Raw genomic sequence first — 17,622 nt, 5'->3', positions numbered from 1 at the left:
GGAACACCCATTCAAGCAGTTGCCAATCATTTCTTCTGTGATTAGCAACTGCTTGAAGCTGCACTTTGGAACTCAGAGAAGGTCATGGAGGCTGGAGTCATGCCTACAAGAAACACAGGGACAGAAATATGCCTCTGTGCCCAGGAAGCCCATGTGGTCCTGAGGTAGGATCTAGGTAAGCTCTAGGCTGGACATTTAGAATTAGACTCCTGTTTACATTTCCTGAGGAAGTAGACAGGTGGGCTCTAGGCTAGATATTTACAGCTAGCCTCCTGTTGGCACTTCGAGATGGAAATGACAAGAACATCATAAGTAGCTGGACTTTGTTCCTGTGGACACTTAAGGTGACAATCACAGCAGGGCTAAACTCTATTTGATTAAAAGATCAAGAGGTCACATATTTCTCACCCTTGGGACTGGGGAGACGCTGCACATGCCCAGAAAGCCTCCTTGGAGGTCAAAACGAAGGGGATGCCATCCCATAATAAGTGATGCCAAGGACCCCCTCACAGGGCTCTGGACTAGAATCCATCTTGGAAAAAAATTTCATATGCATGTTGGTGAGGATCCTTAGGGCAGGTCAGGTGTGGAAAAAGAAACTAGATAATTGGCGAAAGGTAAACAAGCCTTGAAGAACTGTCCTTATGATTGGTTTTACTGCCTTTTACGGGGCTCCTCCTCCTGGGAGGACGCCAGCACTCTCTCTCTCCAGGTGTGTGTCTCTGCCTCACTTCTGTCTTAACTGAGCAGTTTCTCTGTGTGTGCTCTCATTTGCTGTGCTGTGTCTCTGATAGTACACTTTGTACCTGTTGTTTTGTTTTGTTTACAACTTTTGCCTTCTTGAGAACTGCATTTTTCAGTGGGGGCAAGAGCCAGGAAAACCTTGTCTCTAGCCTCTAGCCCCTGGTGGACGAGCAGCTAGACTCCTGGTTTTCCTCCAGGCCACTCAGGTCCGACCCCTGGGTAGAAAACTAAGACAACTTGCTTCAGGCCACCCCTCATGGCCGTCTGTCTCCAAGAATGGGATTTCAAGGTCAACTGCAGGTCCAGTTCCCAGGCCGAGAACTAAGCCACCGCTCACGGCTGACTCTCTCTCAGATCACCGATGCTGAAACCCGGGATTTCAAGGTAAACTGCTGTTCTCCCTGAACTGCTGGCGGGAGACTTCTGAATTTCAGTTTATCCCTTGAAAACTTGCTTGCTCTCATTCTCTGCTTTGTTCTCTTTCCTGGATCCACAGGGCTCAATCTGGGTCCACTCAATGAAGGAGCCCTCGCTATATCTTTCTCTCTCCTCTCTCCCTCTTTCTCCCTCCTCTCTCTTTCTTTATCCCTCCTCTCTCCCTCTTTCTCCCTGAGCTATAACCCCCAGGAGGTCTTCCACCCAAGCAGTTTCCTCATTGACTTTGCAAGCAGCACGCTGGGAGCTGTTAGCTCAGCACCTCCAACAAATCGCTCCCTGCTACACCCACACTTTACCCCCTGGGCCCCACTGTCTTCTAATGTTTCTCTCTGAGTGCTCTGCTACCACAAACACCACATTCCTCTTTTTTTCCCCATGATTTCTTTTTCTGCATTACTCATGAAGTAAGGTGGTTGGTCCGCCCCCCACCCCCCGCCTCGCCCCTGACCTAAACCTTATATCTCCTTCATGTTTATTTTAGATGCCAAACAAACAAGGCAATAAACCTAAGGTACTTCTGCTGTTTAATGTCCCACCTTATTCCATGTCAGAAATCCCCTAGGGGGAATACTCCACCTCTCAGCCTCAGGTCCTGACCCCCGTGGCATTTTGCATTGCAGTCAACTCCAATGACTCCAGCAGTCTGCCCCCGCCCCACCAATGCCAGGCTCTGACAGTCCACATGCTGCCATGGACAGCCTACTGGGCTGGCTATTTTGAACCATACCGCAAAGCAGCAACAGATGTCACTCAAAGAGAGCTCTGGTGATGGACTGGTACTAGTTCAAATATCCACACGCCCCTAGACCCCTGGCACAAGGACAGGGTTGACCAGAGATGTCTGGTGGAAGATGCTCGAAATTCTATAAAGCCCAGGATTCGAAGGAAATTCAGAGGACACTCTGGGTCTCCCTCAGGGGCCCCCAAGTAATGTTTCTGGGAGGCTGGGCTTCATTTCTAGGAGTGCTGTTCTTGGTTGCAGGTTGTTCAGCATGGGAGGATCCTCTTTCTAAGCCAGATGGACCAAGAAAGGGAAAACTTAGATTTTGCTGTAACATGACCTGAACTTTATTTAGGTTGGGGGATGGAAAGTGACCTAGAGATTGAGGTCTCTAGATTGTAATACTATCTTACAATTAGATCTTTATCACCACAGGATTGGAAAATAAACTGAGATCAACTCTCCTGAACTTCTAAACGATCCCCATCAACTTCTCCCAACTCTCAGGGTGGTGTAACAAGCTTCCCCAACTCCTGCAATTTCCTCTACTTCTTCAGATTCTTCTGATCAAACTAAGATCCCACCTCTCCAGGGGGCAATCCCTGCTGGGGCAACAGTTTATCATCCATTTATCTGCTCCTATTATTAGGGCCAATTTGAGCACTGGTCTAAATTTTAGCTACGAAACTATGACTACAGAAAAGAAAGATGATATTTCATTATGACATGGTGTGGCCACAATATTCTCTGCACTTCAGAGAAAATTAAGATAAAAATCTGAAATTGGGGGGAAAAAAAACACTTTTTTTTTTTTTGCATGTACAGTTAGAGAAAGCCAGCTTTTAAAATACTTTTTTCTTTCAGAATTCTGACCCTGAGAGAACAAGTCCTACTAAGAGAATGTGGTTTTCTCTCCCTGTACCTTGACACCAGGGTTCCCAGGAACACTTATAGCACTTAATAATCTCTAATTCCTGAGAATGGAGGGAAAAAATGAGGACAAAGCCTTTTAAAATTTTACTCATCCCAACTGTTATTTATAAACTGGTGAGTTTTATATTGTAATGTCTGATTCATGACTAAGTATAGAAAATGAAATTATGAGATTGCTGTCTGGATATACATGTGTATTTACACTCTTATGCCTTTGTAAAAGTGCTTCCTCTTCCAGATTTGTAGAGTGGACTTTCTAAGATTAAATTTAAATGAATTAGGTAAATAAATTTTGTTAGTAATGGTGAGCCAGTGCCAGAGAGAAGTCTGGTTTTCTCTCTCTGTGAAAAGAACACAGTTTTCTTGGAACACTGCTTTTGACAGCAGACCATGTGAACTTCCTTGCCTTTCAGTCATTTATATTTGCTTTGGAAATCTTTCTGTTACTTTGGTTGAGTGAATAAGTATTATTTCACGATGATCTCTGAAGATTACGGCACATGTAGTTACAGTTCATTCTGCTTCTACAAAACTCAACACCTTGTTTTCAGACTTTTGCCCATCCTGATGCCTTTGTGCCATGGCAATGGTCTACTCTTAAGTTAGGAAGTTAAAGTGGGTGAACAATAGCTGTGAATTAAAGTCACATTGATGGAAAATCCAAGATGACCCTTTAGCTTTTCCCAGCTCCTTGGCAAACCTCATTGTTATTTCATGTGTTAAAGCCTTTTCTGACTACCTGGCTTTGTTGCCTCATGATGGAAAGAAAATGGTTACAACATATGTTCCACGTGGGGTATACCTTCCACAGTCTCTAGTGATCAAAGTACCCCCTTCACCATACAGATCATACAAACCTTCCCTTAAATTTCTTCAAACTATCTTGCAACCATCACTGTCACTAATCCTCAATCATTAGGCAAGATCAACAGAGATAATGGAAAAAATTGGACTCAAAAAGAACAAACATTAATTACGGGAGATTAAATGAATCACTAAAGACATGTGTGTGTGTATGCTGAGTTGCTTCAGTCCTGTCTGACTCCTTGCGACACCATGGACTGCATGCAGCCCACCAGGATCCTCTGTTCGTGGGATTCTCCAGGCAAGAATACTGGAGTGGGTTGCCATGCCCTCCTCCAGGGGATCTTCCTGACCGAGGGATCAAGCCTGTGTCTCTTATATCTACCTGCATTGGCAGGTAGATTCTTTACTACTAGCACCACTTGGAAAGCCCCAAACTGCTAAGTATGATTATAATGTTTATGACTTTTTTTCTGACATATTATTGGCTTCTAATCTGGTTTTCAGATATTAAAAAAGCTATTCTCAAGCTGTTGATGATTTACAACAACTTGGTAACTGACATCCGCAGATAAAATTAAAACATTTTTCTTTTCTCTCTGCCTGGTCCCTCCAGAAAATGAGGATCTCTGGGTTCTGAACAGTCTCATTGGGTTAAAAAGACACATGCAGGAAACGCAAGTTTTTGGCAGACCTCTGTGAGACAGAAATCCACCTAGGCAAAATCTGATGATAAGCCTTTGACATGGCTTTCTTGGCCTTAAGGGGCCATTTGGAAATTTTAGTCAGAAATTGCTTCTGAAGGATTACACCAGGGTCACTGTTCCCTGGTGCCTCAGATGGTAAAGAATCCTCCCGCAATGCGGGAGACCTGGGTTTAATCCCTGGGTCAGGAAGATCCCCTGGAGAAGGGAATGGCCACGCAGTGCAGTCTTCTTGCCTGGAGAATCCCATGGACCGAGGAGCCTGGCAGGCCACAGTCCATGGGGTCACAGAATTGGACACGACTGAACGACTAACTCTTTCACTTTCACTATGGAGGAACCTATGTGGTCATAGGTCAGTGGACCTAAGATCAGCTAGATGTGCTGATTCAAATCTGGGTTGACTACATATTAACTTGTCTGACTTTGCGAGAGCTACATACCACTGTCTGTCCTCCTTTCCTGAGTGATACAGAGAAAACAATTATGTCTGGGGCTTGCCTGGTGGCTCAATGGTAAAGAAGCTACCTGCCAATGCAAGAGATGCAGGTTCAATCCCTGGTTATGGAAGATCCCTCAAAGTAAACGGCAACCTGCTCCAGTATTCTTACCTTGGAAGTCCTATGGACAGAGGAGCCTGGCAGGCTACAGTCCATGGGGTCACAAAACAGTTGGTTATGACTTAGCAACTACACAACAATGACAAAACCTTGTCTGAGTAAAGGATCAAGAGGTCACATATTTCCCATCCTTAGGGCAAGGGAGATGTTCCACGTACACAGGAAGGCTTCTTCGGGCCCCAAAAGGAGGGAGTGCCATCCCATAACAGGTAATGCAAAGGCCCCCTCAGGCCTCTGGCCTGGAATCCCTCTTGGAAGAGAGCTGTACATATGTGTTGGGGAGGATTGTAGGGCAGGTCAGGTGTGAAAAAAGAAACCAGATAATTGGCCAAAGGTGAGCAAAGATGTGGAAGAACTGCTCGGTATGAAGGGTTTTCACGCCTCTTTACGGGGCTCCTTCTCATGAGGGGAGATGCCCACACTCTTTCTCTCCAGGCATGTGACTCTGCCTCGTTTCTGTCTTAACTGAACAGGCTGCTCTGCCGGGAGCTGGCTTGAGGAGCTCCATCCGTGGCAAAGGTCATGAGGGAGGAGGCTCGGCATACAAAAAGGCAGGATCGAGCCTCAGGAGTCCCCCTGGAAATTCTCGAGCATCTACCCCCCAAACCAGAGTCTGCCTACTTTCTGCTTTGTGCTCTCACCTACACCTCTGACTTTACGGGGGGCTGTCCCCTACTACCTCTCTCTGAAAAAAGAGTTAGTTACAGCTCCAGTTAATAATTCCTGGGTGTGACAGTGTTTCAACCTACAAACTCCTTTGGAAATCCTCTAGCCTACCTGAACAGGTTTTTCCAGCCACATGTGATTGTTCAGAGCCTCCCAACTGTGAGAGGCATGAGATGTTCTAAACTGTCTAAATACAGATTCCTTTGAGCAGTTAAAAGATTGATTAGAAATTGTTTTGGTGAAGGATTTTTCACTTGTTGGGCCAATGTTTGCTGCTAAGTCTCCATATCCCTTACCTACTGTGTCCTTGGCAGTGTATTGATTGATATAATTGGTGTATAGAAATGTAAGTAGTCCCAGAATATTGGAAATAAAAGCAAAAATAAACAAATGGGACCTAATTAAACTTAAAAGCTTCTGCACATCAAAGGAAACTATTAGCAAGGTGAAAAGACAGCCTTCAGAATGGGAGAAAATAATAGCAAATGAAGCAATTGACAAACAACTAATCTCAAAAGTATACAAGCAACTCCTACAGCTCAACTCCAGAAAAATAAATGACCCAATCAAAAAATGGGCCAAAGAACTAAATAGACATTTCTCCAAAGAAGACATACAGATGGCTAACAAACACATGAAAAGATGCTCAACATCACTCATTATCAGAGAAATGCAAATCAAAACCACTATGAGGTACCATCTCACACCAATCAGAATGGCTGCGATCCAAAAGTCTACAAATAATAAGTGCTGGAGAGGATGTGGAGAAAAGGGAACCCTCTTACACTGTTGGTGGGAATGCAAACTAGTACAGCCACTATGGAGAACAGTGTGGAGATTCCTTAAAAAACTGGAAATAGAACTGCCTTATGATCCAGCAATCCCACTGCTGGCCATACACACTGAGGAAACCAGAAGGGAAAGAGACACGTGTACCCCAATGTTCATCACAGCGCTGTTTATAATAGCCAGGACATGGAAGCAACCTAGATGTCCATCAGCAGATGAATGGATAAGAAAGCTATGGTACATATACACAATGGAGTATTACTCAGCCATTAAAAAGAAAGCATTTGAATCAGTTCTAATGAGGTGGATGAAACTGGAGCCTATTATACAGAGTGAAGTAAGCCAGAAGGAAAAACACCAATACAGTATACTAACACATATATATGGAATTTAGAAAGAAGGTAACAATAACCCGGTGTACGAGACAGCAAAAGAGACACTGATGTATAGAACAGTCTTATGGACTCTGTGGGAGAGGGAGAGGGTGGGAAGATTTGGGAGAATGACATTGAAACATGTAAAATATCATATAAGAAACGAGTTGCCAGTCCAGGTTCGATGCACGATACTGGATGCTTGGGGCTAGTGCACTGGGACGACCCAGAGGGATGGTATGGGGAGGGAGGAGGGAGGAGGGTTCAGGATGGGGAACACATGTATACCTGTGGCAGATTCATTTTGATATTTGGCAAAACTAACACAATTATGTAAAGTTTAAAAATAAAATTAAATTAAAAAAAAAAGAAATGTAAGTAGTAGCCTCAGTGTTTGTAACCTTGGACCCTTGAGTTAATTCTTTTCTTGATTGAGCCCACCTCACCTTTGCCCTATAGGAATGCAACTTTATCTAATGCTTTTTGGAGGCTGGCGCCTGACTTTAGAATAATCACCTTTAGAGAAAAATAAGTTTCTTAAAATGTTAATAGGCCTCCTGGCCAGAAGATGATGTAAATCACCTAAACTTTTGCATATGATAAGTTTGAAAGCCTGGCTTCGATTAGGATCAGGGACTGCTGTCCTTGCATGACTCTACCCCTTCCCCCATTATCCTCTATGCACAACTTAAGGAAAAAATAAAGTACATCTTTTTGTTCACTGAAATTTGGTCTCCCCATGTTGTTCTTTCTTTCACCTTCTAGCTGAACTTTTCCTCTGAGGCGGGGAAGCTCGTCAAGCCTACTAATTTTGCCTGGGCTTCTAAGATCTGACCTGGGAGGCCTTAGTGTCTCCTCTCCTTCGGGAGACCGGGAGGACGCCTGCGGCCTTCGTAGGTGATGTAAATTCCCTGCTTTGGAATTTTATTCAGCCTCTTCTCTTCACTGAATTTCTTCACTGAGCTATCCTTATTTCACCACTCTTTATATCCTTAATAAACGTTTAATTAAGCAGTTGTTTCCTGATCCTCGCCGACGCCGTCCCCGCTTCGAATTCCCTGGATCCACCGGGGCTGGACCCCGGCACTGCTCCTCCGTGTGCTCCCCCGCTTGTGCTGTGTCTCTAATAATACACTTTGTACCTGTGTTTTTTTGTTTTTGTTTTTGTTTTTTTTAACAGCTTTTTCCTCCTTGAGAAATGCATTTTTCAGTGAGGTCAAGAGCCAGGGGAACCTTGTCTCCAGCCTCTAGCCCCTGGTGGATGAGAGGCTGGGATTCCTGGTTTTCATCCAGGCCTCCCAGGTCCAATTCCTGAGCAAAGAACTAAGACTTCATTTCAAACCACCCCTTGAGGCTGTCTCTCGCTTGCTCGCTGTCTCTGAGATCAACCCCTCTCGGTTTCAGAAAATGGGAAGAGCAAATGATTGGTTAACAAACGTTTGCCCCTCTCCACAGACAAGTCTTTCAAAGATCAAAACTTCTCTGATAATATCTCTCTTTCTGGCATAGGCACTGTAATCTAAATTATTTTGAGCCAAGAAGGGAGAGGCAAAAGGCTTTCCTTCACGCTGCAACGTCTTAATTGCCTTCAGCTGAAAACAGTCCACAAGCCAGTGGCACATTTTAGAGTGACGCGTTCTCTTTCCCCTCACTTCTCTTCAGCCGCCCTTCCAGTAACGCTGAAGCGTATTCAAGGTTTCATGCCTCAGATACCAAATCTCAGAGCTGGAGAACTTGGCCAATGCGTCCTTCCCCACCTGCTGCCATCACTCCTACGCTCTGTGAAATTGGACTCCCAGGACTCAGGGCGGGTGGACATTCTTGACGGCTTGTTGTGTTGTTTTCTCAGCAGATCTGAGCCTCTTCAACTGTGCCTAGGATGCTGCGTCAGTATGTTCACCAATTTGGTCAGAAGCTGATCCGCAGACAGCGGCTGCGGCCCAGGGAGGGACCTGAGAAGCGCACGGCTCGTCGTCTGAACACTCTCGATCTGATTGCCTTGGGTTTGGGTGGCACCCTAGGGAATGGCATGTACATCTTGGTTGGAGAAGTGTCTGTGTATGAGGCTGGACCAGCGATCATCATCTGCTACTTGCTGGCCGGTCTGTCTACTCTTTTGTCTGGGCTCTGCTATGCAGAGTTGGCGGCCCGGGTACCACGCTCCGGTTCTGTGTATCTCTACAGCTACGTCACCATGGGTCAGCTGTGTGCCTTCATCACTGGCTGGAACCTCATCCTGTCCTATGTCATGGGTGAGATGATGGGGTGGGGGAAGGTGTGGGGCTTCAGATCAGAAACTCATAGGAGGTACTGGAGTCTTATTAATTTGGGAAAACTTTGTTGTCAACCTTGTGGGCTGAAGTGGGTTATTGTGGCAGGAAAACCCCACAAGTTCTTTCTACTTAGAACAATCCTGCTTCCTTTAAATGATGGACCAGGAACCGTGAAGGAAAGGGAACTGTGGGGAGTGGGTAAGAAGCGGGCATGGCCCACAGGCTCATCCCTTCACCTCTTTGAAGTCTCTGCTTAGCTGCTGCCTTTGAGTGAGTTCCTCTACCACCCAATTTTTTTTTTTTAATTTTTTTTATTTATTGGGTTGTGCTGAGTCTTTGTTGCTGGCACGGGCTGCTCTTCTAGTTTTGGTGTGAGGGCTGCTCATCGCCGTGGCTCCTCTTGTTGTGGCACATGGGCTTAGTTGCCCTGGGACATGCGGAATCTTTCTGGACCAGGGATCAAAACCTGCATGTCCCCTGCATTAGCAGGCGGATTCTTAACCACTGCACCACCAGAGAAATCCTGCAACTCAATTCAAAATTTTACCCTCGGGACTTCCCTGGTGGTCCAATGGCTAAGGCTCCGAGCTCACAAAGCAGAGGGCCCAGGTTCGATCCCTGGTCAGGGAACTATATTTCACATGCCACAGAGTTTGCATGCAGCAACTAAGACCTGGTATAGCTAAATAAATAATTTTTTTAAAAACAGAGGGACTTTCCTGGTGGTCCAGTGGTTAAGAATCTGCCTGCCAATGCAGGTGACACGGGTTCAATCCCTGATGCAAGAAGATTCCGCATGCCATGGGGTCACTAAGCTTGTGTGCCACAACTACTGAGCCCGCATGCCCTAGAGCCCATGCTTCACAAGAAGAGAAGCCACAACAGTGAGAAGCCCATGCCCTGCAACTCGGGAGCAGCACCCACTCCCTGCATCTAGAGAAAAGCCCACGTGTGGCAGTGAAGACCCAGTGTGGCCAAGAATAAATGAATCGATAAACAAAATCTTTAAAAAATAAAGAAAAGTAAATAAACCTTCACCCTCATCTTCCAACCTTCATTTTTTTAATTAATTAATTTTAATTGGAGGCTAATTATTTACAATATTGTAGTGATTTTTGCCCTACATTCTTCCAACCTTCTTGATCCCACCTTCCAGTTATATTTTTTCTGGCCTCACGTTAATCTCCTGCTAACGTGTTAAATGGACAGACGAGCCTGGCTGGCTACAGTCCAAGGGGTGGCAAAGAGTGGGACACGACTGAGCGACTAAACACAGCACACAGCAATATATTAAATAGTTGAGCTATTTGTGAGTCATCTGGGTCTACTCTCTTCACTCTATACATAGAAACTTTTTGAGCTTAAGTGATTTGTTGGCTTCTTTCCCCCATGCTTCCCATGACATGGCAGGAGTTCAGTTCATGTCTGTTGATGAATGTTTCTTCCTCTGCTGCTGCAGGCACCGCCTGTGTGTCCAGGGCCTGGAGCGCTGCCTTTGACAGCCTGATTGGGAACCACATCTCTCAGGCGTTCCAGGGAACTTTCTCTCTGAACGTGCCCTACTTCCTGGCCACATATGCAGACTTTTTTGCACTGGGCCTGGTGTTGCTTCTTACAGGTGAGACAGGGTTCAGTGATGGAATGGGCAGAGTAGAGTATGGAAGAGGGGAGCTGGGGTGTAAAAGGCTAGGGGAGGATTAAGGCTGGAATGAAGTGTCTGGGACAAGAGAGACAGGAAGGCAAGACGGACATAGACCATGGTTTTCCACCCTTGGCACTACTGACGTTCTGCATAAAATCATTCTTTGGTGTGTGTGTGGAGTACTGCCCTATTCATTGTAGGTTTTTTTTTCAATCATTGTGAGATACTGAGTAGCACCCCTGGTTTTTCCAGGGGTAAAACAGTCAATAGCTCAGTCAGTAAAGAATCTGCCTGTAGTGCAGGAGACCCAGGTTCAATCCCTGGGTCAGGAAGATCCCCTGGAGAAGGAAATGGCAACCCCCTCCAGTATTCTTGAGGGGAGAATCCCATGGATAGAGGAGCCTGGCGGGCTACAGTCCACAGGGTCAAAAGAGTTGGACACGATTCATGACTAAACCACCACCACCCTGGTTTTTACTCACTAGAAAATAATGAAACCCACCTCCTGAATTACAGCAATCAGAATGTCTCCAGACTTTACCAAGAGTCTCTTGAGAGAGAAAAATCACCCCCACCTGATAATCATTTACTTAGACTTATAAGTTTCTTCCATGTACTGACTGAAGATGTTTGAGAGGAAATTCACACAAAATTAACTTTTTTTTTTCTTTTTACTATATCACTCCAGATTCATTGGGATATAATTGAGATTGCAATATTATATAATTTTAAGATGTGCAAAGTGTGATTTGATCAATTGGTTTATTGTGGGATGGTTGCCACAGTAAGAAATTAACCATCTTCAAAGTGGACAATTCAGTGGCACTGAGTACCTTCAAGACCCCAGTTCAATTCCTGGGTCAGGAAGATCCACTGGAGAAGGGATAGGCTACCCACTCCAGTATTCTTGGGCTTCCCTTGTGGCTCAGCTAGTAAAGAATCTGCCTGCAATGTGGGAGACCTGGGTTTGATCCCTGCGATGGGAAAATCCCCTGGAGAAGGGAAAGGCTACCCACTCCAGTATTCTGTCCTGGAGAATTCCATGGACTAAGCCCATGGGGTTGCAAAGAGTCAGACACGATTGAGTGAATTTCACTTTCACTTTCAGTACCTTCACATTGCTATACGACCATTACCTGCTTCTAGTTCCAAATTTTTTCATTGCAAGAAAAGGGAAACCTGTACACACTGAGCAATCACTGTCCACCTTCCACTCACCCGCAAACACCAGCCTCTGACAACCGCTCGTCTGTTCTCTGTCTCTGTGGATTTAGTTATTTTGGATGTCTCTTCTTCCATGTTCCCCCACAGGATTACTGTTTCTGGGAGCTCGTGAGTCAACCCTGGTTAACAAAGTGTTCACTGGCTTGAACCTTTTGGTTCTCAGCTTCACCATCCTCTCTGGCTTCATTAAGGGAGACCCGCACAACTGGAAGCTCACGGAAGAGGACTACAGATTAGCCACATCTGGATCCAGTGACACCTATAGGTCAGGACGGTGCTCTTGGTCACACTAATGCCTGTGTGTTTGATGCAGAGCTGGGAATAAGCTGAGGAGGTACTTCCCTGGTGGCTCAGATGGTAAAGCATCTGCCTACAATACAGGAGACCTGGGTTCAATCCCTGGGTTGGGAAGATCTCCTGGAGAAGGCAATGACAACCCACTCCAGTACTCTTGCCTGGAAAATCCCATGGACGGAGGAGCCTGGTAGGCTACAGTCCATGGGGTCACTAAGAGTCGGACACGACTGAGCGACTTCACTTTCACTTTTCTTTCAATGACTTTGGGGCTGACGAATCTAGATGATATGAATCCTGGGGCCCAGGGCTTGTGAAGTTAACTGAGGAGTCCAGTGGAGATGGGTGAACACACCTCACCCACGTTCTTTCTTGCTCCTTCTCTCAACACAGCTTGGGGCCTCTGGGTTCTGGAGGGTTTCTGCCTTTGGCTTTGAAGGGATTCTCCAGGGAGCAGCAACGTGTGTCTATGCCTTTGTTGGCTTTGATGTCATTGCTACTACAGGTAACACGGTCGCTGGGTGTCTTATTGAGAGTCTGGGCAGGTCGGGCTGCCCTTGGGCGCAGGGGTTGGAGAAGGTTAGACTGAGTTTGGAGGTGCAAGGGGAAATTGGATTTTGTGCTTACATTCCAGTGTGTTTACTGACCCTGTACTCCACCCATCTTGCAGGGAAAGAGGTCCAAAATCCTCGTCGCTCCATCCCCTGGGCATCGTGATCACTATCTTTATCGGCTTTTTGGCGTATTTTGGTGTCTCAGCGGCACTCACCCTCATGGTGCCCTACTACCAGATTCAACCCCAGAGCCCCTTGCTGCAGGCTTTCCTCCATGTCGGGTGGAACCCTGCCCGATATGTCGTGGCTGTTGGCACCCTCTGTGCTCTTACATCCAGGTCAGTGTCACAGGTTTTTAATCCACCCACTGTGGGATTATCAGGGGTCGTAGTCCTTGGGTTGAGAGACAACAGGAAAAGACTTGTGACCCCAGGAAGACAGGGAACAGAAGCCCTGGTCTCTCCTGCTTCTCCACATCCTCACATGTTTCCATTTCCTGTCCCAGCCTCCTGGTACCATGTTCACCATGCCTCGGTTGATCTACGTAATGGCAGAGGATGGGCTCCTTTTCCGAGGACTTGCCCGACTCCATGGCCACAGAGGAACCCCCATCTGGGCCATCTTGGTTTCTGGAATGCTTGCAGGTGTATAAACAAATCCACTCCTTCTTTGATCAATTTTCTTGACTTGTATGTATCCACAGTCTCACTCTCTTCTCCCACTTCGTTTGTGCCCTGATTTTAGCGGTCCTGGCTCTACTCTTGGAGCTGATCGATCTTGTGTACCTTGTGTCAATTGGGACCCTGCTTGCTTACTCCCTGGTGGCCTTTTCAGTCCTTGTCCTCAGGTAAGGCTTCTCTACCCCTGCCTGGGGGTCTTTGACTCATGGGGATTGATGCAGAGATAATTCTCTTCTTCCTTCCTGCTATCTTGTAAATGTCCTGCTATCATTAAATTGGGAAATGACAGATTAGTCTGGGTAATGTTGGATGAGTAGGGGCTATCATTAATATTGCCTTGATATTTCTGATTCAGGTATCAACCAGAACAGAATTTCAGCAAGAATGAGAAAAAAGATGATGAAATTGATATTTCACAGTGGGAAGCAAGTCCTTCAGAACCTGCATCAGAAGCAGGAACTTCAAGGACTCTAAAGACTCTGTGGTTCCCTACCAGCACCACCCCCACTGTGAAATCTGGCCAGATTGTCTATGGATGTGCCTTCCTGCTTGGTGAGCAGTGGGACTTCTCTTTGACTGTATTCCGCAATTGACAGCATGGAGAAGGCAGTGTGTTTTGAGCAATTGAGGAGTCTTGGAGATACGATGGCCCTTCCTGAGGTGGGCAGCCTGGGGAGGGGTGTGGCACAAGGTCCTGACATCTTTGTCTTCTGGGTCCAGCCTGTTCTCCTCCTTGACCCTTGCAGTTCTCCTGCTGATAATCCTGAGCCTGGTCCTGGCCCAGTGGCCCAGCCAGGTGTTCTCTGGAGACCCCGTGCTCACAACAGTGGCTGTGCTGCTGCTGCTGCTCATCACTGGGGTCATGGCCATCATCTGGAGGCAGCCCCAGGACCCCACTCCTCTTCACTTCAAGGTAGGTGACCTCATGTGCCCACAGTGTCCACCTTGAGTGAAGGAGGTCTGCGTCCTTTGCGGTCTAAGCGTCCTTCGCTGGACCAGGAATGACAGGAATTGCTAAAAACCACTGGACTCTTCCCTGATCCACACTCAGTGCTTTATGCACACAATCTCAGTAGGCACTGATAACACACAGGCTGAGTAGAATGGGAGTCTTCTGACACACTATGGGGTGCAGTCTCCTTCTCAGACATCTGGGGTTGTGTCCAGGGATGGAACTGACTCTGCCCACAGGTGCCTGCTCTGCCTGTCCTCCCACTGGTGAGCATCTTGTGAACATCTACTGTTGATGCAGCATGAACACTGGGACCTGGGTCCTATTGGCATTTGGATGGTTGATTGGTAAGTGCCCTTCCTTGGAAAATGAGTGATGAACTCAAGTGTCTTCCTACCACCTCTCCCAGAACAACTGTGTCAGAACACTGAATAGGAGGGCTAATGGATTTTTAAGTGAGGAGGAGCACCTACTTTTCTTTCTATCATCTCATTCCCTCCTAGGATTTGCCATATACTTTGGATATGGATCCGACACAGCTTGGAGGAGAACAATGATCAACAGCCACCAGATCCACCTCCCAAATGCTGGACCAAAACATGCCCAATGATGAATCAGGTTAACCATAAGAAACTGATACCGTATGGAATCCTTTCACACACTGGAGGTATCTTCCCATTTCAAGGGTGACTTTGAGCCTCTATGGAGTCTGAAGGTGAAATGCAGTGACAGCCATGTGCCACCATATAGAATGACTTTACTGTTTGAATAATTTTAAGTAAACCTTTTCAAAACATCATATGTATAACAGAAAAGCACATGCTTAATAAGTGGGGCAGCAAGATTAATTTTCACAAAGAAAGTACAACTATTAACTAAAAGTGAAAGTGAAAGTCGCTCAGTCCTGTCCGACTCTGCGATTTTCCAGGCAAGAATACTGGAGTGGGTTGCCATTCCTTCTCCAGGAGATCTTCCCAACCCAGGGCTTGAACCCGAATTGTAAGCAGATGCTTTACCATTCTGAGCCACCAGGGAAGTCCTAACTATTAACTAAAGGAAGTAATAAAATATCAATGGGCATATAGGAGGCAGCTTCTTATGCCTATTTCCAGTGAAACACAGAGATTGTGACCTGGAAAGAAATACAGGTAACCATACTTTGTGTCTAGAGTTGTGGGAATGACCAACTAAAATAGAGTGAATGTCTGAAATACCATGTTTTCAGTTATAGGAGATGAGACATATAATCAAAGAATCTCATGTATATGTAATGTTTTATGTGCCCCAAGAGGGAGAAAAATTTTATTTAGCAGACTTATCACAGTGAATGTACAGTATTCATATGGAAAAAAATTTTTTGCCCAACTAATTAAAATGGAAAATTGGACTTTAAAGCCATGTCTGATCTATGAGTGGTGCATGTTATGTTGCAGGAGAAGGTAAATACAGAGAGAAATTGGGCGAAGAGGAGAGAGAAGGCTGGGAGGTGGTGAAGGGGTTCTGTGAGATGAGAAGGAGTTCCCTTCATTGGATCTCACTTTCAAATGAAAATCATGAAGTGATGGATGTAGGTGGGCATCTCATGGAAAGCCGTGAAGGATTTTCAAAAATGATTATTCTTTAGTGTAGATCAGCTAGGAGGATAAAACAGTTGGCTGAGAGCAGGTCAGGGAGACAACCGAAATCATTAACAGGTTATTCCTCTAATATTCAAGAAAATTAGAGATACCAAGGGGAACCATTTCAGCCAAGGTGGGCTCATAAAGGACAGAAATGGTATGGACCTAACAGAAGCAGAGATATTAAGAAGAGGTGGCAAGAATTACACAGAAGAGAACTGTACCACAAAGAAGATCTTCACGACCCAGATAATCATGATGGTGTGTGAGACTCACCTAGAGTCAGACATCCTGGAATGTGAAGTCAAGTGGGCCTTAGAAAGCATCACTACGAACAAAGCTAGTGGAGGTGATGGAATTCCAGCTGAGCTACTGTCAATCCTGAAAGATGATGCTCGCAAAGTGCTTGCACTCAATACTGCCAGCAAATTGGAAAAACTCAGCAGTGGCCACAGGACTGGAAAAGGTCAGTTTCATTCCAATCCCAAAGAAAGGCAATGCCAAAGAATGCTCAAACTGCTGCACAATTGCACTCATCTCACATGCTAGTAAAGTAATGTCAAAATTCTGCAAGCCAGGCTTTAGCAATACGTGAACCATGAACTTCCAGATGTTCAAGCTGGTTTTAGAAAAGGCAGAGGAACCAGAGATCAAATTGCCAACATCCGCTGGATCATAGAAAAAGCAATAGAGTTCCAGAAAAACATCTATTTCTGCTTTATTGACTATGCCAAAGCCTTTGACTGTGTGGATCACAAATAAACTGTGGAAAATTCTTCGAGATGGGAATACCAGACCATGACCTGCCCCTTGAGAAACATGTATGTAGATCAGGAAGCAACAGTTAGAACTGGACATAGAAACACAGACTGGTTCCAAATAAGAAAATGAGTACATCAAGGCTGTATATTGTCACCCTGCTTGTTTAACTTATATGCAGAGTACATCATGAGAAATGCTGGGCTGGATGAAGAACAAGCTGGAATCAAGATTGCTGGGAGAAATAGAAATAACCTCAGATATGCAGATGACATCAACCTTATGGTAGAAAATGAAGAACTAAAGAGCCTCTTGATGAAAGTGAAAGTGGAGAGTGAAAAAGTTGGCTTTAAGCTCAACATTCAGAAAACTAAAATCATGGCATCTGGTCCTATCACTTCATGGGAAATAGATGGGGAAACAGTGGAAACAGTGGCATACTATTTTGGGGGGCTCCAAAATCACTGCAAATGGTGACTGCAGCCATGAAATTAAAAGACATTTACTCCTTGGAAGGAAAGTTATGACTGACCAAGACAACATATTAAAAACCAGAGACATTACTTTGTCAACAAAGTTTGGTCTAGTCAAGGTTATGGTTTTTCCAGTAGTCATGTATGGATGTGAGAGTTGAACTATAAAGAAAGCTGAGCGGTAAAGAATTGATGCTTTTTTTTACTATTTTTAAAAAATTTATTTAATTGGAGGCTAATTGCCTTACCATATTGTAGTAGGTTTTGCCATACATTGACATGAATCAGCCCTGGGTATACATGTGTTCCCCATACCGAACCCCCCTCCCACCTCTCTCTCCATCCCATCCCTGAGGGTC

The 17,622-nt window shown here is 45.4% G+C and overlaps 1 pseudogene; it reads left to right on the top strand.

Annotated features, from left to right (window-relative positions):
• The first annotated feature begins 738 nt into the window (after positions 1 to 738).
• On the top strand, positions 739 to 14,759 carry LOC113889130 (annotated as a pseudogene).
• Positions 14,760 to 17,622: the final 2,863 nt, after the last annotated feature.

The sequence above is a fragment of the Bos indicus x Bos taurus genome, unplaced genomic scaffold (assembly GCF_003369695.1).
Source record: "Bos indicus x Bos taurus breed Angus x Brahman F1 hybrid unplaced genomic scaffold, Bos_hybrid_MaternalHap_v2.0 tig00003549_arrow_arrow_obj, whole genome shotgun sequence".
Taxonomy (NCBI): Eukaryota; Metazoa; Chordata; class Mammalia; order Artiodactyla; family Bovidae; genus Bos; species Bos indicus x Bos taurus.
This window is presented reverse-complemented; position numbering and strand designations above follow the sequence as displayed.